The 27592-nt window shown below is 34.0% G+C and overlaps 1 long non-coding RNA gene across 1 annotated transcript; it reads left to right on the top strand.

Annotated features, from left to right (window-relative positions):
- Positions 1–16287: 16287 nt before the first annotated feature.
- On the top strand, positions 16288–27051 carry LOC133175046 (uncharacterized). The gene is made up of 3 exons (XR_009719216.1): positions 16288–16462; positions 22591–22762; positions 26899–27051. It is a non-coding gene; the product is annotated as an uncharacterized LOC133175046 (long non-coding RNA).
- Positions 27052–27592: the final 541 nt, after the last annotated feature.

Below are 27592 nucleotides of genomic sequence, written 5' to 3'. Positions count from 1 at the left end.
ATGATGCAAGTTTATCAGATGCTGAAAGAGGTCACGTGAATACAATGGTCCAATCAAACGCCCCAGAAACCAACGACCAGCAGGCAGCACAAGAAACAGACGACCAATTACAAACATTCCTGACAAACACTTGGGTTTCAACTGTGATCTCGCGAATTCGAAACATTACAGGAAGAGCAGAGACTACAAATGACACTGAACAAGGGAGGGGTGAATTAAACATGGCGCATTTATATCCAGAAGGCCTTCCGTCGTACGAAGACGCAATCAAAAACTTAGACATGATCCCAGACCCTCCACCCTCCTACGAGGAAACAATGTTAGATCCACCGACTGTTGTACACGATGTTTCATGATATTTGTAACTTAGTACAATTTTCTCTTAATTTTGTGGCAGATATATTTTATAGAAGAGAGTTCGATTTAGAAACTGTGCACTGTCAAAATGATATTTGTGTGAGAGAGAGAATAAATTATTCGCTAAACTAAGTCATATTTGAGGAAGTGATGTATGGTATGTGATGGCACTGTGAGTATAACTAGTAACCTAAATGTGATAATATTTATGCATGATCAGGACATACGACTGAAATTTAAGAAATCCAAGTGTGTGCGCACTTAAAATTGAAGGAACACACTGCTTTTGTTTATTTCATTTTTATAGCCTGCAAAATCCTGCTGTAGAATGAAATTTTAAGACAGTCGCAGTTTCTGGTAATGTTGGGTTTTAAATGTCAAGTATCAATTTCAAGATGCAGACTTCATAAAATTTGATTACCCGGTATGTCCACCCTTTTAATGCTACTTAGAACTCTGTATTTGATCAATTGAAATAAAATTCTAGACAGTCCTAACAATTGCTGTTTAAACATGCTTCTTTTCAGTTCTGTTCATACCAAGCTTGTATTACGCTGATGTGGGCCGCTCTTCTCTGCGATATCCCCATCAAAACTCTGTACTTGACTGCCACTCTCTACGCCCATATTGTACAAAGAATGAAGCACTTACACTCCTCGGGCATCTAGCTTAAATCAATACATTCTTATAAAGAATACAATTGGTATGGAGAGCCAAATGGAGACCCTCAAGTCATCATGTGTTCTATGTAAATCGTGGCCAACCCAAGATGCAATCTTGGTTATTTCATATTAGTCATTGCCGTTCCAAGTTATGTGGCTATGGCAGAACTGAATGTATAGAATTTTGGCTGAATCTTTGATGTCAGGATTGATAAGAATTGCATGCACCAAGGTCAACATCCTGTCTGTAACCCTTTATATGTAGGTTAACTGCGAAGTCTCTCTGAGGTCCTGTGACAACTTATTTGGCAGTGGTTTAATTGTGAGTTTATTTTCTGTTCAGAAGGTAAATAAAATACTAGTACATAAAATAAGATGCTGTCAAAAGACAGTATAATACCCACGCGCAAGTATTTGCCTCTAAATGTACTGTCCTTCGTATACCACAGTATCTAGTGAAGAAGGAACAATAGTTATTCTGTAATTTACATAAAAATACATGTATCAAATTGAGCATAAAATGTTCAGGTGAGCTTGTCGCTCATGGGCCTCGTACATTAGAATTTCATGTAATAAATTTATTTCGAGTCTTAAATTAAACAAGGGTAGCACAAAGCGGAGCATCCCCCTCGCAAGAGAGCACATCGATCTCGATACAAATTATTACGTGCGTACTTCCATTACACTCATCCCCCCCCCCCCCCCACACACACACACACAAGCGCATTACTATAGATCCTGTCTAACTTCGTTGTGAGGGGATAATAATTTAATTATAAATTCTGATTAAAAATCATCCTCACAACGTCAGGGGTCTTGAGTCAACACGTTGCGGTTGGACTCCTGACAAAGAAGAAGGTACGGTTTTAGCTTTATTGTGCCCTAAAATTAAATTTTGTCAAAAAGTTTTGAAACTGGCTCAAATATTAGTTGAGTACATGACTGTGATAAATCGGGTAAGAATGTGGCATGAAGGAGTACCATTTTGGAAATATTGCGTCATTAATTTGATGCATTTCTCTATTTTAAACAGAAAGAGCCTCAAACTAACCCATTTCAAGGGTTATTTTCCTTAAGAAAATAGTGTCCACAACCGTCGTCCACTTTAATTTTCGGATATGTTGTGTAAAATTCTTTGAAAAATCATATATCTCAAAATCTTTGTGGGCGATGCCTGTGGACAATATTATCTGAAAGAAAATTTCATTGAAAGGACAAGGTGCGTTTGGTGCAAAATTCGGCCCCGTGTCAAAATTAAATAATATTCCTCAAAACTCTTTGAGAGAGTATATATTTTCCTGAAATTATCAATATATGCATGAACAAAGCTTTATTTTTGTTTTATATAAACGTAAAGGTAGCATAGTTTACGATAACGTTGCGATATTTTGACGTTGCTTTATGCGATGTCATGAACAAGAATTTAACGTCATGTTTAAAAACAAATCCAGCTTACATGTATATTTTATTATGTACGTTAATTAAATCTCATTTTCATAAACGTACATTTCAATGTATTGGTATACATGTGATAGGATATCATGCTTTCTAAATTATTTTTCATAATTAAAGACAAATCTTTAAATCAATCGGTATGGCTGGCTTTGAAATTTTTTGAATCATAAGGGAAAAAAAGGAGTGTACATGTACAGTACGGGTTATTGAACAGACAAACAATGTTTTAATGATGCATGTTTTATACGTATTAAGCTATACATCTTCACAATGTCAAAGTTTCTCTTCAAACCTTTTTTCAAATAGGAAGGATTTCACAAAACCTTGACATTGTGAAGATGTATAGGTTAATGCGTAGATGACCTACAATCTACTTGGTCTTTTAACGATGTTTAAGAGACTTTCACATAAATTCATCCCTGTGGTAGACAAGGAGCAAAAGGTACTACCTGGTTCATAGAGGATTTCGCGGAAAAGAAAAAAAATAATAGTACTTCACGGTGAAGAAGGATTTTTCGCGGAAAAGCAATGCCGGCTCGCGGAAAAAAAGCGTAATTGAGGAATTTTCCTGTAATTTTTCCCAGAAAAGGGAGTGATGTGTTCCATACCAACTCAAAAAAAAAAAAAAAAAAATAAAATAAAAATAAATAAATAAATAAAAGATCGACACCCAAAGGAGAAAATTTATTTAAAAAAAGAAAACTAACCCAAACCTGAAAAACCTATTTTGAAAGGGGGGATGTCACTTTACCTTCCTACATATCTTACAAACGTTACAAAGTTTTCTTAAACTTTCATATTTTTGGTATTATACTATATGAATTTAATACAAGTGGTGGGTGTTAGGATGCGGATATCCCCCCCCCCCCCTGCGGGTCCCTTACTACTTCCTCTAAGTAATCGATACCTTTATGACAACCTAAGGAAGCGTTGTTTTAAGGACGCTCTAAACACCAATTAGGAAAAAAAAACATTTTGTAGACTTTGAGAACATTTTATCATATAAAGGTGTACATTATGAGCTAGTCTAATTATTTCAAGGATAATGTGCCTGCCTTAAATTATTTCCCCAGGAAAATTGTTCAAAGACAATCAAGTGTTAGTGAACAGATTTCACTGTTGTTTACTTATATTGGTAATCAATATGTAAATACTGTATTCAATTACATGTACTTTATCTTGGTCTAATATAATGTTAAGAATACCACAATTTAATACTGTGAACGTAAGTTAACCCTTGAAAGTAGATGGCCTTTTGTTCATAACAAACAGAAAGCAATATTAATTTTATTGTGTTATTCGGGGGAAAAGAAGCAGACAGTACAGTTTTTTTTTTTTTGAGTACTTTTTTTTTTTTTACATGTTTTATGGGGGGGGGGGGTCTATTCAATGGGGACTTTGATTACATGAAATATTTTTAGTTCCTGTATCACATATTGTAGGCGTAGAAATTAAATCAAAATAGTTCCACATTCAGTCTATTGATAATTAATTAAATGTATATTTTCAAGATGACAAAAATTAAAAAAGTAAAAAAAGTTGTCGTGGGAAAAGTATCATTATGTTCATCGTGGTGATGAAATTTCAAGTATAACTTTACCATTTACACATGTAAGGGGTAGGTTAAGATTTTTTGACATGAAATATTTTTCCAATTCGAATCAGCAGGGAAACTACGTGCCTGAACGTTACGTGTGGATAAATTGAGAGTATAGACAGGTTAAACAAACGACATGTACACAAGCAAAAAAAAAAAAAAAATATCTCAAACAAAAAGGGGGGACGCCCGGCACGCTGGTGCTGGATCCGCCTTTGAATACATGTACGTACTAGATTGTTGATATTGATATCCTGGAAGTCATTATTTCAATAACCAGTAAGCATGGTGAGAACGACATTTTCTACAAAATCCAGCACCGTGGAATCCATTTCACAATAAATCCAATGCTCATTTATTAAATAAATCATTTTCTATGTTCTATGACACCCTGTTTATATCTTATTTTAATTTTTCCCTCCAGTTGAAATAATTAACAAGAATAAAATCAGCTACATTTTCTACGATCACTGCATTACATGTACGAGCGCCGTTCGAGAATATTTCACTTATGCATAGATATCAGTGGATATATACTTATCATTTCTTAGCAAAGATTAATATCTGTTTTAGTAAACAAGTCAGAATTTAAGTTTTGCATGTGCGCGCAGATTCGGATATTACCCTTTTCAGTGTTTTTGACCATCTCGAGAAATGGATTTGACCAAAATAAATTGATATGATTTTACGGGTATTTTTTATAGAACTCTTCAAAAAAGCTAACTGAAGTCATTGATAAAACATTTATATTATCTTCGGAACTGATCTACATTGCACATATTTTATACTGAGAGGGGCATTGTTAAGGATACACCAAAGGCTTTTTTCAAGATTTTCAACAATTTTGAGATATTTGGCCAAGAAAAAGAAGTTAATCACTGCTTTATAGTGCATGTTAAATTCTTGGTAATTATGAAATGATTTTCTAATTATTTAACAATAATGAAACATAAAAACTGCCTCATGTGAATGTCCCGTTATTGAAGCTTCTGATTTGATCTGTGACTGCCTGCTCGTGAAAGACGCAATAAATCATTGTGACCACTTGGGGAATTCTTCACTAGCCACACAGAGGTTATCAGTAATTAAACTACAGGGACTCTAGATTTAGAGAAAGAGATCTAACAGATCACTGATGACCATAAAATAGGAGGTGGAGCTTAGCTCTTGCCATTTTGCCGGGAAATCTTTCTGATTCAGATTTGAACCTATTTTTACTTTATTAAAAGCATCTAAATAGAGAAAAGAACCTCCCATTCTTGTGAATATGCATGGGAAATATGGCTAATGACAGGTATCCAAAGCTGAATCTCCAAGGTGTCATATATTCCTAGCTTTGGCAGATTTTGTTGTGTAATGGGTTTTTGCCCTCTACTGTAAAGTAAGATCAGACAGTTTGTGGTATTATTTCAAAGGATTCAGCTCCCTTATTTATTGACCAATTTCTCTGAAAATTGGATGGGTTGCTTCTCAAATGTGTGGTCACAAAACTGTATCTCAGATTTTTGATATCTAGCTTAGTTTTGGAATTATTGAGTGAACTGTTAAATTAGGCTAATAAATTGGTAACATTGAAGGGCAAATGGCTGTAACTTTTGAATTAGAAAATGTATCAAAAATCGATATACAGTTTTTAAGTTCAATCTTTAATCTACCTTTAGGCAAAATGACCACTTTGAGGGGTTAAATACAAAAAAGTTGATTAATAAAATATTTATGCACTAAAATTTACATTAATATTTAAATAATTTTTAAATAAGTTATTAATCAAAGTTGAAATTAGGATAATTAAATAGTAAATTTAACAAACTTTCAAATGATATATACTTTTATTATGTTATCTTTGATAATGAAAGAATTACATGCAAATTAAATTCTGGCATTTGGAAACCTTTGGTGTATCCTTAAATCTATTGTGATATTTTGCCAATTTAATTGTCTTCTAACTTGGAAATTTAGCCTCTAATTTTCACTATAATAGCTCAGAAAATCATGTCCTTGTACATGTAAATGGTCCATTTTCCTAAAAGGCCAAATAGATCGGCGAAACCATTGTGACGTCAATTTTCAAAAATGACGTATATTTTTTCATAATGTTCAGCTTGCCATGAATATGGACACAGGCACTGGGTAATAAATAAACTAGATGTAAAATAATATTTATACGACAAGTGTAAATACTGCATTTCTTTATGAACTGCTACTTTTTTCAACCACCTAACGTCTAGATATAGTCTGACTCGGATCACTGTCGCTTAGTTAGGGAGCGCGGAAGTAAGATGCTAAATGTATACTAATAGTCTGTCCCACGGTACCAAGGACCTCACTTTTCGCCTCATATCTCAAAATGTATAAATACCTTGGCCTTCAAACTAGGTTCGATCGATAGATCATTTTTTTTCCAAACTTCCTGCATTTATCCGAACCCTCGAGTTCAACCGGTGTATTGACACGGCGGTAAATTCAAAGTCTACGGGGATTTAACATGGTAAACTCGTCCATTAGCGTCAAGATCACGGGGCAGGAAACCAGTTTATCGAGGGAGTAGTCGTTCTTTCCAAATTAAAATTACAAAAAATCCTGAAAATTCAACGAAAGTAATTCAATGTGATTTGGTAAATAATATAAGTATTGTTTTGCATTCAAATATATTTTGACGAGTTTTCTCATAAAATGAGAGAAAATAATCCGAATTCAATGCAGTACAAGTTGTGGATATTGAGGTCACGCATTTCCTCTAGAAACGGATGTTGACATGGTGCAAGAATGTGTTATTTACAGCTTCATTTGTTGAAAATGTAGTAAGATGGTAAGTTGTTGTCCTTTTCTTTATTTTATACCATACATACACCTAAGAAAGAACTGTTTCAAATGCTAAGAATAAGTCAAAATGTACGCACAAGTGCCCAATAATATGTTACATGTCTGAGAAAGAGAGATAGCACCCGCGTTTACCGACTTGTGGGGAACTCACACCTGACAAAGGACCTTTCTTCCGGGGAAAGTTGAGAATTGTGGGGAAATCTCTCGTTCCCCACAAATATGGTCATGGGTATTTTTGGATTCTACGTAGTCTACTGATAAAATTTAATCGATTTGTTTTTATTTTCGAAAAAATCCCCATAAGTCGGTAAAAATAACCCACATTCTGTGTTCTCACTCCACCGTAAAACGAATGTTTGGGGATGCTGGGAAATGTTCATTCGGAATGCAGCGGGGTTTAAACTGGTCCCCCTAACATCGTAAACTTTCAAAGGCTAACAAGGAGCGGAAAACCAACTTATTGCGGGTAATGGCGGCTCCGAGGTGACAGTCATGCGGTAAGTACATCTATAGTTAGATTTTTATTATTAATTAGGCTTACAACAACCTGCTTAGTTTTAGACACGTAAATCATGCGTGAAGTAATGCATATAGTAGTACATGTACATGTAGTTCGTAGTAGAAAAGTAACAACCATGTAGTGTAACGTGAAACTTTGGCCCACTTCAGATCGTCGATTTTATTTTATAATGCTAATCCTGTAAAAAAAAAAAAGGGGGGGAAATTTATATTCAATATTTTACCCCCGGGACCTGATAGGCGTTGGAAGGTTGTTCCTTTTTTTTTTTTTTTTTTTTGGCGAAACATGCCCATGCATGTAGAAATATGTTAGATGGTGCGACCGTTAGTGAAGGCGGAGCCATTGAGAAAGCAACCGTTCAAATCACAACATTTGTGCTATCCACAGTGCTATAACACTGTGTTATAGTATCAGAGAGTGAAAATTTTGTTAAATATTTTAAATGTTCGGTGAAGGCTGCATACTTGCCCTCTCCCCACTTTTTGTTGTAGCATAGTTAAATCATAGTAATATAGTGCATAGATATGATTGGGTGTTAAAAGGAAGATCTACACCTTCCATGGTAAGTTTAAAAAGAATTCTCGCTTAATTATGAATTATACATTTCTCATAAGATAAAAGGGCCATACTTTTTACAATACCTGAGTATAAAAAATAACAAACAGGATAATCATGCAATTCTCATGAAGCTAAGAGATTGATTGATTGATTGATTGTATGCTGTTTTAATTCCCATTCGAGAATTTTTCACTCATATAGAGACGTCACCATATACCGGTGAAGGGCTTCAAATTTGGACCTTCACTCGGCTCTCAGGGCCATTGAGCAGTGAGGGATCTTTATCATTCCAATGCCTACCGTGACACGGGGCCTTGGTTTTTAAGGTCTCATCCAAAGGACCCGCAACTTTCACTTTAAAGCGCTGAGCGCATGGCAAAGGAACAGTTGCTACTAATTTTTTATCGGCTTAGGTCAGTTGTGGCCGAGATTCGAACTCACGACCTCCCGATCACGGAGCGAGCGCTCTACCGACTGAGCTACTGTGAACGGTCTTAAGCTAAAAAAAATAAGCCTTTTGGAGTTTTATTTCAAGAGATGACATACATTTCCTATTATAGAATTTTTGCTTTCTAATAATCATATTATGAATGAAAGAATACCCAAATGAAACTTTTAAGATATTAATCACATATTACTTGAGATTCTGCACAGCTAGGATACAACCTATAAAATCTAATTATTATCCAGATTCAATAAAAGGTGGTGCAAGTGATATGATATATTCCATGAAAAGATATATAATAAGTTAACCAGTAAACCAGTACTAGTATTCAGGTGTTAAAAATTATTAGATTGATAAATCTGTCTTTAATTTACTATATAGCTCTACCAGTTGCAAAGTGTAGCAAGCTAAGTGGTAGAGCTTGTCGAAGCCACAGGCAGTTGGGGCATGGACCCCCTCCCCTCTTTTCCATTTTTTTTTCTTGATAAATCTGGGTCTGACATCTTTTTCATATTTTTGTATTCTAATATGCACTGTATGTTATTGATAAATGTAACACTTTTGTAAGGGTGAAATGTTTATTGAATTTTGTAAACGTTAAAACGAACAGCAGTAAACGAAATGTTACCATTTAAACGGGAGAATATTTTGTGTTGAATTACTCATGAAACACTAATTTAATACTCTATTCTTTCATTATAATGTAAGTATGAATTGTTATAACTATTTATTTGTTGGTTTTTATGACGAAAAGATAGAAGCACATAAAACTCATTCACTTTTTACACCGTCACACAATATTGCTTTAATAGTTTATTTGGCTACATACTGGACGTAGAAGAAGCATTGTCAAATTGGATCTTTTAATCCTGAAGTAAGTAAACCGCGATCTGCTGACTGTATTGAAACACTTTTCAAAGATGGGGGAAAACGTATTACAGTGTATATTTATTTAATCAAAGTAAATCAAGTTTTATACTTGGATAAATAAAATCATAATACATCGTTAGTATTCGCTACTCAGAAATCGGAATTAAATATGTTAGACGGTATTGGGTTTTAGGTAGTTCTGTTTAATAATGTTTCTGGTATCGATTAAAACAGAAAACAATAATTTCATTGGTAAATATGAAATAAAACAACTTGTTTGTATTTATCTTTACTTCTGATATACATTGATAATGACCTTTGTGTAAACGTTTACTCAATTTGTAAACATTTAGAGCATTTAATCGAAATGTCGCGGTTTACACGTGTAATCGTTTCGCCCTTACTCTTTTGACTCCATAAGCTGTTTTTGAATATCTTGTTTTCGACTGATACATATATAAAAGAAAGAAAAATTTAATATTCACTTTTTATTTACAGATTGTGCCCTCCATAACATACATGTATCTATATAAAGATACAAGTTTATAAAATTTTCTTAGCTCTTGAAGCAGGGGCTGACAAATAGATTTTTTAGGCACTTGTCTAAGGGCAAATGCATGGTCAATATTCACTTGCCCTACCTGAATTTTTGCTTGCCCCACCATCGTGACCATAAATTAATACTATATATATATATATATATATTTCAAAAAATAGGAAGATAAATATATATATTACATATACATGTATATTATATATGTAATTATACTATAAGAATTAGGGATGTCAAAATATTTATTTTTCATAGTCGATTATTCGATTGCATTATTCGAACGATAGTCGAATATTCGCAATGGTATATGACGTATTTGTTACTCAAAAACCCTTTCATTTAAATGTATTTAAAATGTAACATCAAAATTAATGCAACGTGACGTGTGGAAAGCATAATTATATAAACAAATTTCCCCGTCGATCGAATTCATAAATCGGTCTGCACAGTAAATTTTTATTTTAGTAAGCATTAAAAAGCATTTAAAAATTGCCAGCCGATATTTTTTAAAGCTCACCACGTAATGAATCATGAAACATCAGGTGCTTGTGATATTGTTACACAGTTATATACTGCTTATTCAATTATTGATTGTTACTACTATTCGTAAAATGTAAGCGAATTGTTTTAATAATTATCGAAGTGTCAAAACAAAGCACGGCTATGGTCTGTTCCTTGCATTTGAGCAATCTTGAAATAACTAAATATAATTGGTACACGGTTTAGGATCAACGTCAATTAATATTTTTACAAAGAAAACAGAGTAATTTGATCCCTAATTTACTACAAAAACAATACGGACAAATAATTCTCACGATTGTGAAGCATTAACAATTAGTGTACTTTCTATATATGTACATGGAAAATCAATATTTTGTGGAGGAAAATTATCGACTGTCTCTGAAGACTGAGGGTTTCTCGGTTTTGAGATGAGAATTCCATCTCGTTATCCCACTTTTTTGCATTTATTTAATAATAATAATAATAATATTCGAATGTCGTTTCATTATTCGATCGTCGGTCCAATCGACTGATAGTCGAATAGTCGACTATTCGTTGACATCCCTAATAAGAATATAATGCAAGCCCCTGTGCCTAGCTTTATTCAGTTGTTTATTTGACTTATACGTGGATTTAATTTTTTTTTAAGTCACTTGCCCACAGGCAAGTGGTTGATAAAATTTCACTAGCCCAACCCTAAAATTCACTAGCCCCGGGCATCGGGCAATGGGATTTGTCAGCCCCTGTGAAGATCCTTGTTTTCTATTTGTTGTTGGGAGTTTGTTGTTATTGATTTATAAAAGGAAAAAAGTTATTGGGAAACAGCAAAAAAGTATTCTCAGAAAAAGGTGGGGGCAGCCTCCTTGCTCCCTTCCACCCACACCATGTGTTTATGTAGAGATGTATAACTTGTACAAATAAGAACAAAATTTGATTATCAAATTCAATAAAATATACTCGAATGTATCATTCAAATTACTCTTTTGACATGTTTCCTTAAGTGTAAAGTCTGCAGTTCAAAGTCTGCATGTTGTCGGGTGTCTGAGATTCTGAAAATGTTCAATAGTGGGAAAGGACGCTGTACCTCTTTGCATGTACTTTATAAAACGAGCGCCTACGAAAAGCACTACAGTAAAGCACAAACATGTTTAATGAATTGACGCTTACAATCCCAGTGACTTTAAAATATATTGTAAACTTAATACATATATGTAAAATAAATTATAACAAAGCATACTCATCTGTCTCTTGCACTTCCATCATTATAAGCGTGCTTCACTGTAGTTATAAATTTGCATCTAAACAGGGTTGTCCCTAAAATCCGGGGGCCGGGGAATTTCCCCACCTATAATGATGTAATCCCCCGCTTATTCTGGTATTCCCCCTCAACCCCTCCGTTAGGGAGGAACCCGAAAAACCCCTCTACTTTTTAAATGTCCCCTGCTATTTCAATTCTTAGGGACAACCCTGCTAAAGAAGGTGTTTCCCCTTCAGAACAAGTAATAAAAAAAGCTTAAAGTGAGCATGATGATAAATCACTTACGGAACATTATTAAATAACTAAGGATTCAAAACAGTTATTTTTTTTTATATACTTGTGTTAGTATGCAGGGTTCGACACTAACGTTAGTCCGTTAGTCTCAGACTAATACATTTTCATTCGGACTAATAAAATATGTGGCTAATTAGTCCGAACGGACCAATAAAAACTGAAAAACAATATGAATAAATTACCGATGTCCGATTCTCGACAACTTTTACTGGAAAACCCCGTGTGTATTTTTTAGATTTCTAGCTGTGGTGGGTAGTTACGCAAAAGCCAGGTCAATTCAGCGCTTAATTTTTCCGACTGATCGATATGAAGTATAAAGTGTTAGCGATCATGATTTAGTATGACACTTTTAAGTAAGATGTTGGACGTTCTGCATGTAATGTAAAGACAAAAAAAAAAAAAAAAAACGAGATCGGGAAAACAATCGTAATTGCTGATTGCGAGATTTCAATGAATCTGTGGTATAATATATTTCACGTAAATACTTTGTTTATTTCAAAAAATAATACGTATATTAATTGTCACGTTAAATTATTGTTAAAAACATTGATGTTTCTTTTTTTTTGACGGACTAATAAAATCGCGTGCGGACTACTAAATGTAATGAAGCACTTGTCCGGCTGGACTAAAGCCTGAAAAAGTTAGTGTCGAACCCTGGTATGGTAGTGTATGATACACAGCTTCTTTAATACTGGCTTAGGCTTGTGGGTTAAACTTGTACCTCAATTGATAGAACAATGGACTGGCATGCCAGGGATGGGTTCAAATTCAGTTAAAGACACAAAATTATGTCTCTAGTACATTAGTGTTATAATCTTATATATAAATATTAATTTTTTAAAATGTAGAGGTGGGATGATATATCGATAAACCAATACATACTGATATTTTCTGGCTTAGTTATGGTTTATGATACATGCATTGAAATATCGGTACGAAACGATACATGAACGACCTATCAAAAAATTGAAAATGGCTGCTTGTACAAAGTGAAGAGATGATATTGATATTGTAAACACTCTTTACATCTAATAAGTCATAGATAAGAGGGAAAACATTTTCACTCTTGAGCATCCTCGGAAGATGGTACTGTACAGAGAAAAGTTCAGTATGTAAAGCATCAAAAAGTATCGTTAACAGTTAATCGTAACAACAGTTAATATTATTTTGTTAGTGGCCATCTGCACTAACAGCCAATAACAAAGCTTGGATTGAAATTTTGAAACAAATTGGAAATTACCCTTTTTGGAGAAATTGGGAAAATCAGCTGGGGTCTGTGGGCCACTTTCACTGGCAAGCCCTGCTGGGGCAGGCCCGTAGGAAGCAATTTCACTTTGAGGGGGCACAACCATACATTTTCAGTTGAAGGGGCACTATCAACTACCAAAATTCCCTGACAAGCAAAAAAAAAAAAAAAAAAAAAAAGGTCATCAGACGTTATTATTGAGGGGGCACAAGCATGTAGCAGCTATGTTTTCTATAGTGTTCTATATATCAGCAAAATTATTGGGGGGGCATGGCCCCCCCCATGCCCCCCCCATGCCCCCCCCGGTTCCTACGGCCATGTGGGGGGCCCAATTTCAGCATTTTAATGACATTTAGAGTGCATAAAATAGCAAAGTATACCATATTTCACATCTGATGAAAATTTTTTGAAGGAAAAAAAATTATTTGTGCTTTTCATTATTGTAAGGGGAATTTTGTACTCATCAAAAGGGGAAAATGGGATATTAGGGGAAATTTTCTCTTGAAAAATAAGTCCGAATATCGGTAGTAAATATGCCCTGGAATATTGTTTTGTAAATTTTTAGTCAATGAAATTGATGAACTTCAAGTATCAATTTCAAAGCACATTTGATTTGATATAGAATCTTGATTTATTGTCAAAGACATTGAAATGAAATGCTAAATTTTTGTATCGCCTGCAGAGCAGAGCGGCACTAAGAGATCACTTTACCTGGCATCTGTCTGTCCTTCTGTCACACCCTATATCTCAAGATCTGTAAGAGGTATGGATTTTATATTTTGCACATATATTGCTAGGCACTATGGCTTTTGTAAATTACCATGATTACCGACCTCTTGACCTTGACCTTTGACCTACTTTTCAAAATACAATGTAGTTCATAGGGCTGATTTACAGCATATTTTTGACATTTAAGAGGTATTTCTATGCCATTTAGCATGTTTGTCGTAACACAATATGAAAAATACCAGCAAAAAATACCTCGGGAAGTTTAGTTTAATTTATGACTTCTGAAATTTGAGAGACAGGATTTTGATAATTAGCATTTATACATGTTTATGAGCTCATGATACTGTAATTTGAATCTGTATGATGTTCAGTTACCACATATTTTAATTAAATACTATGCAAATACATCGGGATCGTTATTCCACAATGGATGTACTTTGAAAATGTATGAGGCCAAGATAAATAAATAGTGTGTTTCCTATTCCAACCCGAGAAAAAATAGGGTAGGTAGGTAGGGAAAACATTTTATTTTATTTTAACACCGAAGTGATCGAGATTGGGATTTCTAATAGTGAAGAGGAATTGTTTACTTCTGGAAAGATATCCGCGGATAAATTTTTCAGGGTCGGCTCATATATTTTAGGGTTGATGGGGAACCGGAAACCCACAATTTATTATCTAGGCCTGAAATTCAGTTAACACATATGTAAATAGTTACAATGAAAATACATTGGGATCGGTATTCCACCATGGATCGTGTAGAGTGACAATTGCAGTAAGGACAGACTGAAATCTGTTTTGGAGGATTAATTGTTGGAAATATGTCTTAATAAAATGATAAGTAGATATTTCTAATAATTAATTAATTTCAATTAAATTATTCATTTGAGGGTTAAAGAACCATATTTTCTTTGATTGTCAGATTCTATCAGAGTCTTATACTATCCATAGGTGCCAGTTTTTCTCTGCAGGCAAATGCATGTATTGAACTATCATGCTAAAAGTAAATAAAAAGCTGACCAATTTTAGATTTTTGTCACCTTTAAGGAAGCTACAGAGCAGGCGACACATGTGTTCCTTGAAACACTCTAGTTTTAATTTTATAGTTTTCATATATATTTATTATAATATTGAGATACATATCATATCATGTTACTTGTTTATGTATTGAGATACGTATCATATCACAAGATCTACCTGTTTTGTCCCACCTCTATAAAAATGTTTGCTTTTGATGAACTCAATTGCTTTCAAATTGATGGTGATCATCATATAGGTACTCATTGAAGAAGAAAAGAAGAACCAGGAAGACCTGTTGTGTACATGATACTTAAATTTGCACCAGTCTTGCAACTTTATTTGTTATCGACATGAACAATATTTCAAATTTTTTTTTTAGAAAAGGTTGAAATCTCAAAAGTTCAAGGGGTCACAATCTTTAAATTATACCAGTACATGTATTTTTTTAAAAAAATGTGAAAAGTTTAAACAGTACAAAAAAGATGAATGATTCAATCCCAGATGTCGGACTTGATCTCGCCCCTCCAGATAAAGCAAAATGTCTTTTAAAACTATCTAAGTTGATGCAAAGATTACATATTATATAAATAGTGCACGTTTTTGAGGGTAACAGTTGAAATTGACACTCTGTCTCCAAGGAAAACCATTGTCAACCGACGCGTCAGCGGAGGTTGACAATGGTTTTCCGAGGGGTGTCAATTTCAACTGTTACCCTCGAAAACGTGCACTATTTATTTTATTATACTGAATGTCTTATTGATTTCGGATGTCATAAAAAAAATTCGGAGATCGTCGTTAAGTTCACGCTTAGAAAGCTTTCAAACTCCCCAGTTCTATTTTTCTCAATAAGAAAGCTTCGGAAAAGATTTACCAACCTCTCTATTGCTTGTTTGCTACTCAAAAAGTCCTTTATCATCTAAACTTTGCACTCGCAAGGATGTTTCGTCTGTCGTTTGTTGTTTTCAAGTAAGCTACATCGGACGCAAGCTTTTATTGACGTCGTTAATTCGGCTTCTTTCAAACGCACAACCGACGTTTTGAGAATTCTACGGTGAACCGTACGCGCATGATTTGAACGCATGTGATATTTTCTTAATGTTACCCGTTGTCAAGTGTGTTGCTAACGCTGAGGGTAACATTACGGATTGTTAAATGCGTTTAAACCAATCAGATTTTAGTATTTAACATGAAAGTATAATAATATATTTTATTTCTTAACTGTTCTTGTGTGTCGAGACAAGGTCAGTTGTATTGAGAGCACTAACAAATTATATTTGCTATTGGGGTCAAAAATCAGGTGTTGAGTGATGTAGACTTTTCTTGTAATCATGGGTAAAAATATACACATATACTGATGAAAAAAATTAAATTAAATTGTGTAATGCAGAGCAAAACTATTATTGCAGATTTTGGAGTTTTCACAACAAGAGCAAACTTAAGGTGACTTTATTCTTGAAAATGTTGGAGACTGAGAGGCAGATGTGTAAACAGACAACTCTGCATGGAATTGGAGGATACAAGTATATAACTGAATGCATTCTGTCTGGATTTCTGTATGGTGACAGAAGGCTTTGGTAAGTCAAGATTACAGTAATAGATCATAAGTAAACAATTATCATTTAAGTTCTCATTTTGAAATCTATGCTTCCATTACCATAAAAAAAACATTCACTGACTTCATTTGCTGACCTTATGGTTATTCAGTCTTTGAAATGCACTTTTTTTGTTTTCAATCGATCTTACTTGAAAGGAAACTCCAATTAACTCTGTGCTAATTTTAGCCCTTTTTTCAAATGAAAACCTAAGTCACTCACTGACCTATTTGCTATCTGCTTTTGTCCATCCTTCTTTAACATTTGAATATTTTTAGCTTCTTCTCTGGAACTGATGAACCAATTTCAACCAATATCTAGTATGATGAAGGGGAATAAAAATTTTGAATTTCATTATATCTGCCACCCCCCCCCCCCTCCCTTTGGCCTGAGGGATAGGGCTAAACTTATTAAAATTATTTCAATCTTTTAAAATCTTCTTTTTTTTACTACTGGAAATTAAGCAGTTGAATTGCTGCTATGGTTGAATAAGCATTAAGCCCTCTGTCAAAATTTTGAAATTCATTGCCCCAAGGTCAGGGGTTCTGGTGTAAGGGTGGAGCTCCATTGATTAAATATGGTAAAAATGCATTATTTCTTTGAAAATATTCTTCTCTGCTCCTGGATATGAAGTACAAAGTTATGATGAGCACCTCTTCCAAAATTATTAATTTCATGGCCCTTGGGTTGTGGTGTTAGGATGGGGCTTTAGTGATAATTATAGTGAAAATGCATTAATTCTTTGGGAATCTTCTTCTCTGTCTCTGATTACTAAGGTGAAAAAACTAAGTGCAGGTTATAATGAGCAAGGGTGCTTCTTTGAAAATTGTGAATTTCATAGCCCCTGGATGAGAGGTTGGAGGGTGTGGTCTATGGATAATACAGGTATAGTGAAAATGCATTATTTCTTTGAAAATTTCTTTTCTGCTCCTGAGTGTTGAAAACAATACGAAGTTCATGGTTATGATGAATAAAGTTGCCTTTTCCATAATTTTGAATTTTATTCCCCAAGGGGTCATTAGTTTTGGTGTTAGGGCAGGGCCCTATTGGTTATATAGTGAAAATGCATTATTTCTCTAAAAATCTTCCTTCTTTGATCATGTGCATCAGATTTATACCAATCTTAGTACATAGTTATGATAAGTAACAGTGTCTCTTTCAAAATTGTGAATATCATGGCCACTTGGTTCGGGATTCTGGTGCTAAGGCATGGTTCTATTGAATATACAGTGAAAATGCATTAATTTTTTGAAAATCTTTCCTGCTTCTCGGTATAAAGCAGATAAACTGAGCCCATGGTTATATTAATCAAGGGTACCTCTTCCAGATCTGTGAAATTTGTAGCTCCAGGGTCAGCAGCTCTTATGTTTGAAGATGGAGTTGTCTATTGAATTTATATAGTGAAAATTCCTTAATATTTTTGAAAATCTTTTCTTCTCCTGGGTATTAAACAGACAGACTATTAAGGTCAGACGATACATTCCTCAAATATCTGTTTTGGTATTCCTTCGAATTATGTGGAAAATATTCAAAATTTTAATAACCTTCTGATTTCTAAACTGATTTCTAATTGTCTTTAAAAAATGAAAGACCAAAAAATGTGTTATTGGCTAATTGAGTTTTTTCCCAAGAGGACTTTATAGGAAAAACATCCTCTGGTATCTTGCACAAATGCCTGGTAAGGTACCTTAATTTTTTGTGAGTAAACATGTTAAAGTAGCAATACTTCAATGACAAAATCTTAGAAAAAATTATATATATTGAGGAACGTATCGTCTGTCTTTAAATGAGCAAAGTGCCTCTTCCTGAGTTCCAAAATTATGAATTTCATGGCCCTAGGGTCAGGGGTTTTTCTTTCTCTTGCCCTTAGATTTAGTTTTGCTCAAATCATGACCCCTTTGTAGAGCGGGACCACAATGGGAAATGAAAGTTTTACAGAGGAATATATAGCTAAAGATCTTTAAATGTCTTCTCGAGAACAGCAAAACCATGGGTAGTCATATTCATATGGGAGCATCCTCAGGTAGCACTGCCACAGATTTAAGTTTGTTCAAATCATGAACCCCAGGTGTAATGGTTGAGTGGGGCCACAATTTTGGATCAAAGTTTTACATAGAAAAACATAGGAAAAATCTTTAAATAAAAATTAACTGTTCAAGAAAAATAAAACCTTGGTTAGTCATATTCATATGGTTGCATCTTCAGGTAGACTCAAGTTTTTTTGTTTTTTTTTTTTCAATCATGATTCCTTGGGGTATAGGACTGGCATAAAAAACCTATGCAGAGTGTTTAAATGCCTTTTTAAATTAATTCTGATGTAGAATTTTTTTGTTTTATTTATCAATCAGACATTCAGCTGTATAATACACTGTAGTGTACATACTGATGCATCAGTTGAAAATATTTTTCTCTCAGTATGTCATTTAAGCTCACCTGAGCTGAAAGCTCAAGTGAGCTTTTCTGATCACCCGTTGTCCGTCATCCCTCTAGCTGTCTGTCCGTCAGTCTGTAAACTTTTCACATTTTCAACTTCTTCTCAAGAACCACTGGGCCAATTTTAACCAAAATTGGTACAAAGCATTCTTGAGTGAAGGGGAGTTTAAATTATAAGAATAAAGGGCCAAGCCCCCTTTCAAGGGGAGATAATCAAGAAAAGACAAAAATAGGGTGAGGTCATTAAAAAATCTTCTTCTCAAGAACGACTGAACCAGAAAAGCCGAAACTTATGTGGAAGCATCCTGGGGTAGGGTAGATTCTAAATTCTTCAAATCATGACCCCCGGGGGTAGGGCGGGGTCACAATAGGGAATCCAATTTTTACATTGAAATATGTAGGAAATATCTTTAAAAATCTTCTTCTCAAGAACCACTTAGCCAGAAAAGCTGAAACTTATGTGGAAGCATCCTTGGGTAGTGTAGATTCTAAATTATACAAATCATGACCCCTAGGATAGGGCGGGGCCACAATAGGGAATCCAAGTTTTACATTGAAATATGTAGAAAATATCTTTAAAAATCTTATTTTCAAGAACCAAAAAGCTGAAACTAATGTGGAAGATTCTAAATTGTTCAAATCATGACCCCTTGGGGTAGGGCGGGGCCACAATAGGTATTACAAGGGGGGAAATCAGATGAAGAACAGCGGGGCCAAAGTTACTCAGGTTAGCATTGTGGTCCAGGGGCCTCTTGTTTTACCCTAAAAAATAAGCACTATTTATATGATGTTACCCATTGCAAAATATGTTGTTAATGATGAGGGTAACAATATTACCATGATTCATTCAGAACAGATCACTCTAACCTCCGACTTACTTCAGCCAAAATTCTTTGTGAAGATATAACCATGTTGATAAATATTGAATTATCAGAAAATTTTACAATATCTACTAATAAATGATTGATTATAATGGAGAGTAATCAATTGGTGCCAGGGATCGACATTAATGGTTGTCCAATTGCCTGAGACAAGTAAATTCTCAGTTTGGGCAAGTGAAATTGTCAAAGTACTTGTCCGATCGAGCAAGTGATTTTGTTCATGCAAATGCACATATTTATTTAGATTACATTAATTTATTAATAAAACAATAAATTGAACACTTGATTTCCGCCACGCACCTGATTGACAATGTTTCCTTGGTAGCGTTTCTGGATTATACCATTCATTTTAAAATCAGGTTCGTTATTTTCCTTTGTAGTAAATAAGCTCTACGTCTAACAATATTTTGTTAACTTCTTATTAGGAAATTAGATTATTTATTCACGCACAGAATGTATGTACAGCGTAACATAATGTATCCTGATCAAGATAAGATGTATGTTTCGTAGCAACTACATGTATCTTCCTTTAGCGTTGCTTCAGAGTTATCTCTGAAAATCACGATTCACAAAAGGATCCTACCGAAAATAATTTTTTTAAAATATGAATTTTATTACATGTATAAGGAAATTAAAAGGAAATGGTTATTGCTGCATGGCAGTGTGTGTTAGAAGGTTAAATTTACAAGTACAGTTGTATACATTTATGTACAAATGCAGCATCATTTTTTTTTTTTTCACTGACTGGTATACATGTATATACTGATATTTGATCACATTTTTTCTTATCATAACGTTTACAGAAATTAATTTTTTGCTTATTAAGTTCTTTCCTAATTTTGGGCAACCAAGTTTTGCATTGAGACAAGTCAAAGTTTGAGATCACTTGCCCAAAGGGCAAGTGAATCTGAAAGTTAATGTCTATCCCTGGATACAGTGCCTCTGGCCTGATGTGTTATTTTTACACCGGACCGGAATGTCTGATGTCTCAGAGTTTGGTTTTGAGCTTAACTATTTCGACGCAGTCATTTCAACGTTTTTTTTTATAAGTAGAAAATATACAATTCCAAATGCATAAATAAACATCATTAAGACACATGGACTGTCTACAGAATTATGTGGGAGCGATCCCTGGTAAAAGAAAAGCTGTTGGGCCTATACTTAAGAGGTTTTTCCTTTGTATTCATTGCATTAATTAAAAATTACACAGGACTGAATGTCCAGTGTGGTCAAAAAAACTTTCGCATAGACTGACTTATAAGCTCTGAATTGAAAACAGTTTTATGCAAGAAAAAATTAAAATCTAGTTAAGGGAACTCTATATGCAGCATATCAAACATGTTTAATGTGCTTTGATTTAGAGGACTTATGAACATTATTTAGTTTCAGTACATTTATATGATGATTGATTCTTTAAATTTAGATTTGGTAGATATTTATTGAAAAAATAATTTGTATTTTTAATGTAAATATTAAGTAAAATAATGCATTTCTCCAAAAGCCAGTAGACAGTGATAAATATTCCTCACGAGTCAAAAATGATAAATATTCCCCACAAGTCAACAATGATAATAAATATTCCCCACAAGCCCACAGTGATAAATATTCCCCACATGTCAACAATGATAAATAGTGATAAATATTCCCCATAAGTCAATAGTGATAAATATTCCCCACAAGTCAACAGGGCTAAAAAGTGAAAATTATTCCCCACAAGTCAACAGCACAGGTACTTATGGATAGGACCCCCCCCCTCCCTTAGGACTTGGACTTTTTTTTCAGAAATTATATTTATTACACTTTTTAATGTAAATGTGAAGTAAAATAATGCATTTCTCCAAAAGCCAGTTTTTTCAGAAATTATATTTATTACACTTATTTATCAGGTGTACCATAGGAATAAATCTGTAAAACCCTAAAATAATCATTCCACACAAAAAATACCCCACTGTACATTATAAGAGAGAAATATGCCACATGTTTACGTTGTTCCCCCTGCTGGTCTTTCTGGGTTTAAAAACATGTATTGGATGTATGGTGGTGGAAAGTGTTAAAGTAGTCCCCCCCCCGCAATTTTTTTTTTAGTAATTGGTCCCCTACCGGTGCAACCGGAGGGGACTATAAGTTTTAGGTTTCCTCTGAGTCTGTCCGTCTGTCTGTCTGTCTGTCTGTCCCTCTGTCTGTCTGTCCCACTTGGTTTTCCGTACTTTTTTCCTAAACGCTTGCAGATATTGAGTGATTTTTGGTATGTGAGTGTATCTTGATGAGTTACAGATCAGTTTGCATTTCGTTCCGCTTCATTGATTTTGACAGAATTACGGCCTTTTCAATTTTTAAGGGTTTTCCGCAATTTTCTTCTAAACGCTTTCAGATATTGAGCTGATTTTTGTTATGTGACTTTACCTTGATAAGTTGTGGATCAAATTTGCATTTCGTCCTGCTTCATTGATTTTTGACGGAATTATGGCATTTTCAATTCTTAACGGGAGCCAGATTACACTTGGCGGTAGGGGACTAGTATTGCTAATGCAATACTCTCAGAGTGCTTGTTAATTATTAATTTGTATGTTACAAAGCAAGCAAAGATGCAGTATTATTGGAGCTAGGTTAGGTCACATTATGAGGTCACAATTTTTCATGGAGATAAAAAAGTTTCTGAAGAACAGCAGAGCTGAAATGGCTCAAGTGAGCATTGTTGTATATTAAACCTCTTTTAGATCATCTTTTATTTAAGAAGACTTCAGCTTAAGGAAGCTATTGATCTTAGGTAGAGTTGACTTCTTTTTCTCTTTGAAGATATGGGGAGAATTGGAGTGGCTAAGAATCAGATGGAGACCCAATGTCAGTTCACATGGAATACCAGGGTTTGCAAAGGAGGACATTGGAACTGGCTTAAGTATTCGAACTTCTGATGGCAGTTGATGAAAGAAGATGTCATACTTAGGGAAACATTAAATTACTTTGAATGGTAAGATTTGATTATTATACCCTGTAAAGTTCAGTATATAAACATGATATACTGTAAATCAACTTTAACTTGCCTGCAAGAAAGATCTGCAATTTTTGCAACCTTCATTACTTACTAGAAATATTTCTCATCACAAACCAATCATAAGTTGTGACAACTATTGTATTATGGTAGAATGTTTCCTTCACTGGAAAAATTAATGCTTACTGTTGCAGATGGATTTCAGGGTAAAGAATCCTGAATAAAAATTGTCGGGAATAATAGTTGATTTACAGAATACATGATTTTGCAGTTAAACATAGGTATTTTGAATACTGATATCTCGAATACAGTGGATATGTCAGTAATTTTTAAGTCCCAATCTTTTATTATATTTAATAAGTATTTTACCCTTCAGTGCTCCAAGTTGCGACTAAAATGGTCGCATTTGCGACCAAAAATTTAAATTTGCGACTGGAAATTAAAACTAACTCGCATTATTGCGACTGAGAAAATTTGGGCTGGCGATTGTCAATTTTTATGATTGGGATCAAGATTACTTTTTTCCCAAGCTTCTCTGTCAAGAAAATGTTTGAGGAAATTCCTAAAACTTTGTTAAGCGTCGCAAAGACTGAGATTACGTAATGATATGCCAGCATGCTGTACAGTCAACAGAACAGCTGTCAAAATGTTGTATTCTTTTTAAAACCTGATCTTGTTAATGGAGCATTTGGCTAATATAGCTTGAATATCATCATGTTTTGGTGATGTGGACAACAACTGTTTAACACATAGGTTCATAAAATAAACATAACAAACAGCTGACGAAGTCAGATCTGTATAGTTCAAACTTATGCATCAGGCAAACTTGCTACAATTTCATTTGCATTAATTTTAATTCTAGGATAAAACACTTGTGTTCTTCATTGCACAACCATACTGGTGGTTCTATGAACTACTATTTCATGAGTGGTTTCTTCAGCCTAGCAAATTATTAAGTCACAGTAATAAGTAATCTTTGATAAATTTTAAAAAGACATTGTAGGTACATAAATGAGTGTTGTTCCTTGCTTTTACTATATGCTACATGTAAATGTGTTTTCACAAAATGTTTTCACAATGGCGAGTGAAATATTTGTTTATTGCAACCAGAAGTTCTGAAATGGCGACCAAAAAAAAGTTTAGGTCGTCATTTAGCGACCTGGTAGGAAGTGTGACTTGGAGCACTGCCCTTAACATCTTGAATCTTCCCGATATCTCCAAGTTTTTCCACAGTTCTATGGATAGTTCGAGATAACGGGGTTTGAGTATCAGGTTTGACATTTATTTTAACAAGTACTAGACATGTCAGGCTACCTTCCATAATTTGAATTACTAACCATAAAATCACTTGCCCTGACCAAACTTCTTATAATTGTTAATTTTAATTGGTAACTTTTGAAACTACCTCTCATGCATGTCAAGATTCTGACAGAGTAGCCATTTTGAGTCTGGTTCATTAATTGGGACATGAAAATTATGAGCCTTAAAGACATTCAACAAACTTTACTAAAATGATTATCCTAAATATTAATAAATACAGAAAGTTTTACTTGGTAAGTATTTATACCATATCAATTGATACGTTTCAACCCAGACTTGTCTACTACAGCTAAAAATATATATTATAAAAAATTTTATTGCTAAAAATAACAATTGTGTTATGAAGGGATTTCAACATGTAGAGCAAAGGTTGTGCTTACATTTGTACAAATAAGATAATTTTTTTTTTTACAATTTTGTATATATTTATTCAAAAGACTGAAAAGGATTTAACAGTTATCAACCTGACCAAAATGTCTAGTTCACATACATTGCACACAACCATACCATTCATTTAACCAAGTTGGTCTGACGTGCCTTAGTGTTAAACCCTGACTGTATTATTATTTTTTTTAGCAAGATCGCAAAGTTCTTCATTTCAGATTACTGGTTAGCCATTTTTGGGGGACATGTATCAGTACTATAAAGACATTTATAGATGAGTCTTTAAATACATTGCATCAGAATACATGAATATGGTTAGGACATATAGAGTTTGTCATGTCTATCTTCCGTCTTTCTGTCCTTCCGTTATGCTTTGTATTTAGAACAGTTTAAAGCTCAGTTTCAAAGAAGCTATGACAGGATCTTTTTATCAAACTTCATATGCTGATACACACGGAGGAAAACTATTCAACTGCATCAACATTTCATGATCATGACCTTTCCTTTGACCTTGACTTACTTTTCTTAAATAAGTGTTTAGCTCAGTTTTAAAGAAACTATTCAAGATATTTTTACCAAACTTCATATGCTGATACATACTGATGAGAGCTATTCAACTGCATCAACATTTTTTTTTACCTTGACATTTCCTTTGACCTTGACTTCACTTTTCTTAAATTAGTATTTAGCTCAGTTTTTAAGAAACCATTCTGGACAGTGTTATCAAACTTCATATGCTGATACAAAATGAAGTAAGCTTTTGAAGGGCATCAACCTTTTTTTACTTTAACCTTTCCTTTGACCTCACTTTCTAAAATTTGTATTTTGCTTAGTTTGAAAGAAAGCATTTAAGATATTTCTACATAAGCTTATACACTTAAACAGAATTTGGTGAGAATTTATCAACTATATCTTTTTTTTTAGATTTCAATTTCAATTTTGAAGACCGTTCACAGTAGCTCAATCAGTAGAGTGCTCGCTCCGTGATCGGGAGGTCGTGAGTTCGAATCTCGGCTGCGACTGACCTAAGTCGATAAAAAAATGGGTAGCAACTGTTCCTTTGCCATGCGATCAGCACTTTGAAGTGAAAGTTGTGGGTCCTTTGGATGAGACCTTAAAAACTGAGGCCCCGTGTCACGGCAGGCATTGGCACTATAAAGATCCCTCACTGCTCATTGGCCCTGAGTGTCGAGTAAAAGTCAAAATTCATACACTACTATTTGATAATGACCAATTGATATTAATGCCCCCAAAATCAAACTTTGACAGAGAAATGCATAATTATGTTCTAAAACAGGGGGATATATTTTCATCAGCCATGACATCATATGTTAGATATGACATCAGGAAGATGACCTATAGTCAAATTTTCCATAACTTTTGTAAGATGATAATGGACTGTATCAGTGAAATATGTTAATATTGTTATGGAGCAGATTTGCGCTTTTTAAATTTTAGAGTAAAAATTGAACAAATTGTGTACATTTTGTCCTCTTTCTGATAAATAACACAAAATCTAAATAATCTGTGGTGTCCTAGAAACAAAAATTGCCAATGACCTGCTTTGAAACCACGATATTTTTTGTTAATTCTGATTTTTCTGCCCCCGCCATAAAATGGGCAGGGGAATATAGTGTTACTCTGTTCCATCATTCCATCATCATTCACTTCCCATTCATTATCTCTGCAACAGTTGCACACATTCAACGCAAATTTGACATATGGATATATTTATAAATGCAGGTCAAGGTCGAATTTGGTTATGGTCCGATGATTTTTGACAGAGTTATTCCTCTTGAACTTAGAAAAAATAGAAATGTTCAGTTTCCACTCTCTTACTTTTGTAGGGATGTATATATAAGGTTGAAATTGCATGTGCAGGTATTTTACCAAAAAATACAGGTCAAGTTCAAATTTGGTCATGGTCCGATGATTTTTGACAAAGTTATCTCTCTTGAACTTAGAAAAAATTAAGAAATTAACTGCAGAGGCATTCATGGCGTTCGACACATCTAGTTCATACAATATATACAATTCAGGACATTTCAAGAAATTTTAAAAATATGACATTTAAGGGGGGGGGTTTATATAGCTCTTTTAATGTTGCATTACTAATATACCCGCGACTGGGCATTCATGTCCTATGGACATCTTTGTTGTCTTTTCATTCTGTGAGATTTATAATATTTAAGTTTCTAATATGCTTATCATTTGAATGCCTACTAAGATCATGATTTTGTAGTTGGTATTTCACAAATACTCTGTGCCATTTGACAAACTTAGAATACTGCCAAATGCAATTTACATCTCGGGTGCGGGGTGTGCAATTACAAAAATTGGCAATTAGTTGTATTTTTTGCTGATATTTCCTACATTGCTTTAAATGCTCATGACCAATGCTTTCTTTTCAGATATTACCTAAAAACATCAAACAACAGGGGAAAAAAGAGGACTGCCTATTTCCGATTTATCTTTACATAACAACACCCAAAGCACTACCATCAAAAAATTAAAATCAATATATAGGAAGAAAAAATGAAGACATTGATTAAAAGAAAAGAAGTTCAAAGAGTTTTGAATATTATGTCAAGTTGTCAGCGACAACACAGATCTGGAAATGGATTTTCTTGCCTACTAATTATATTAAATGCATGTTCATGCATGACTTTTGTTCCAACTGTGTTCCCTGTATCACAATTCCTCCATCATGTATACATGTAGAGCAAGGGCAATGTTAAAAAACCATCACATCTTGTGTAACACCAACAAAACAGCTTTTTATTGTTTGGACATTAAATGCTTATGATTATACTTAAAATTGCAAGAAAAAGGACTGTACCTGTGTAAAGTACAATGCAGCAATATACAAAAAAAAGATTGTCCAACAATATTTTTGTCTCTGTTATTTGTGTTGTACTAGTATACACTTATGTATTGGAGCATGAGAAATAAAAAAAATATTTCTTGATTTAAAGATGAAGAAAGTTTGGGAAAGTCTTGGAATTAGTGTTTGAAAGGTATATATATAAACTATGTTGTGTATAAATCTTTATATACTTTTGTTAAATCAGAGTGCATATTTCTTTAGATAAGTAAAGAAGTTAA

This window comes from Saccostrea echinata, unplaced genomic scaffold, assembly GCF_033153115.1.
Source record: "Saccostrea echinata isolate AGI-Se365-2 ecotype Australia unplaced genomic scaffold, CSIRO_AGI_Sech_v1 ptg000060l, whole genome shotgun sequence".
NCBI lineage: Eukaryota > Metazoa > Mollusca > Bivalvia > Ostreida > Ostreidae > Saccostrea > Saccostrea echinata.
The sequence above is the reverse complement of the archived record's forward strand: the minus strand, read 5'-3'. Positions and strand labels throughout refer to the sequence as shown.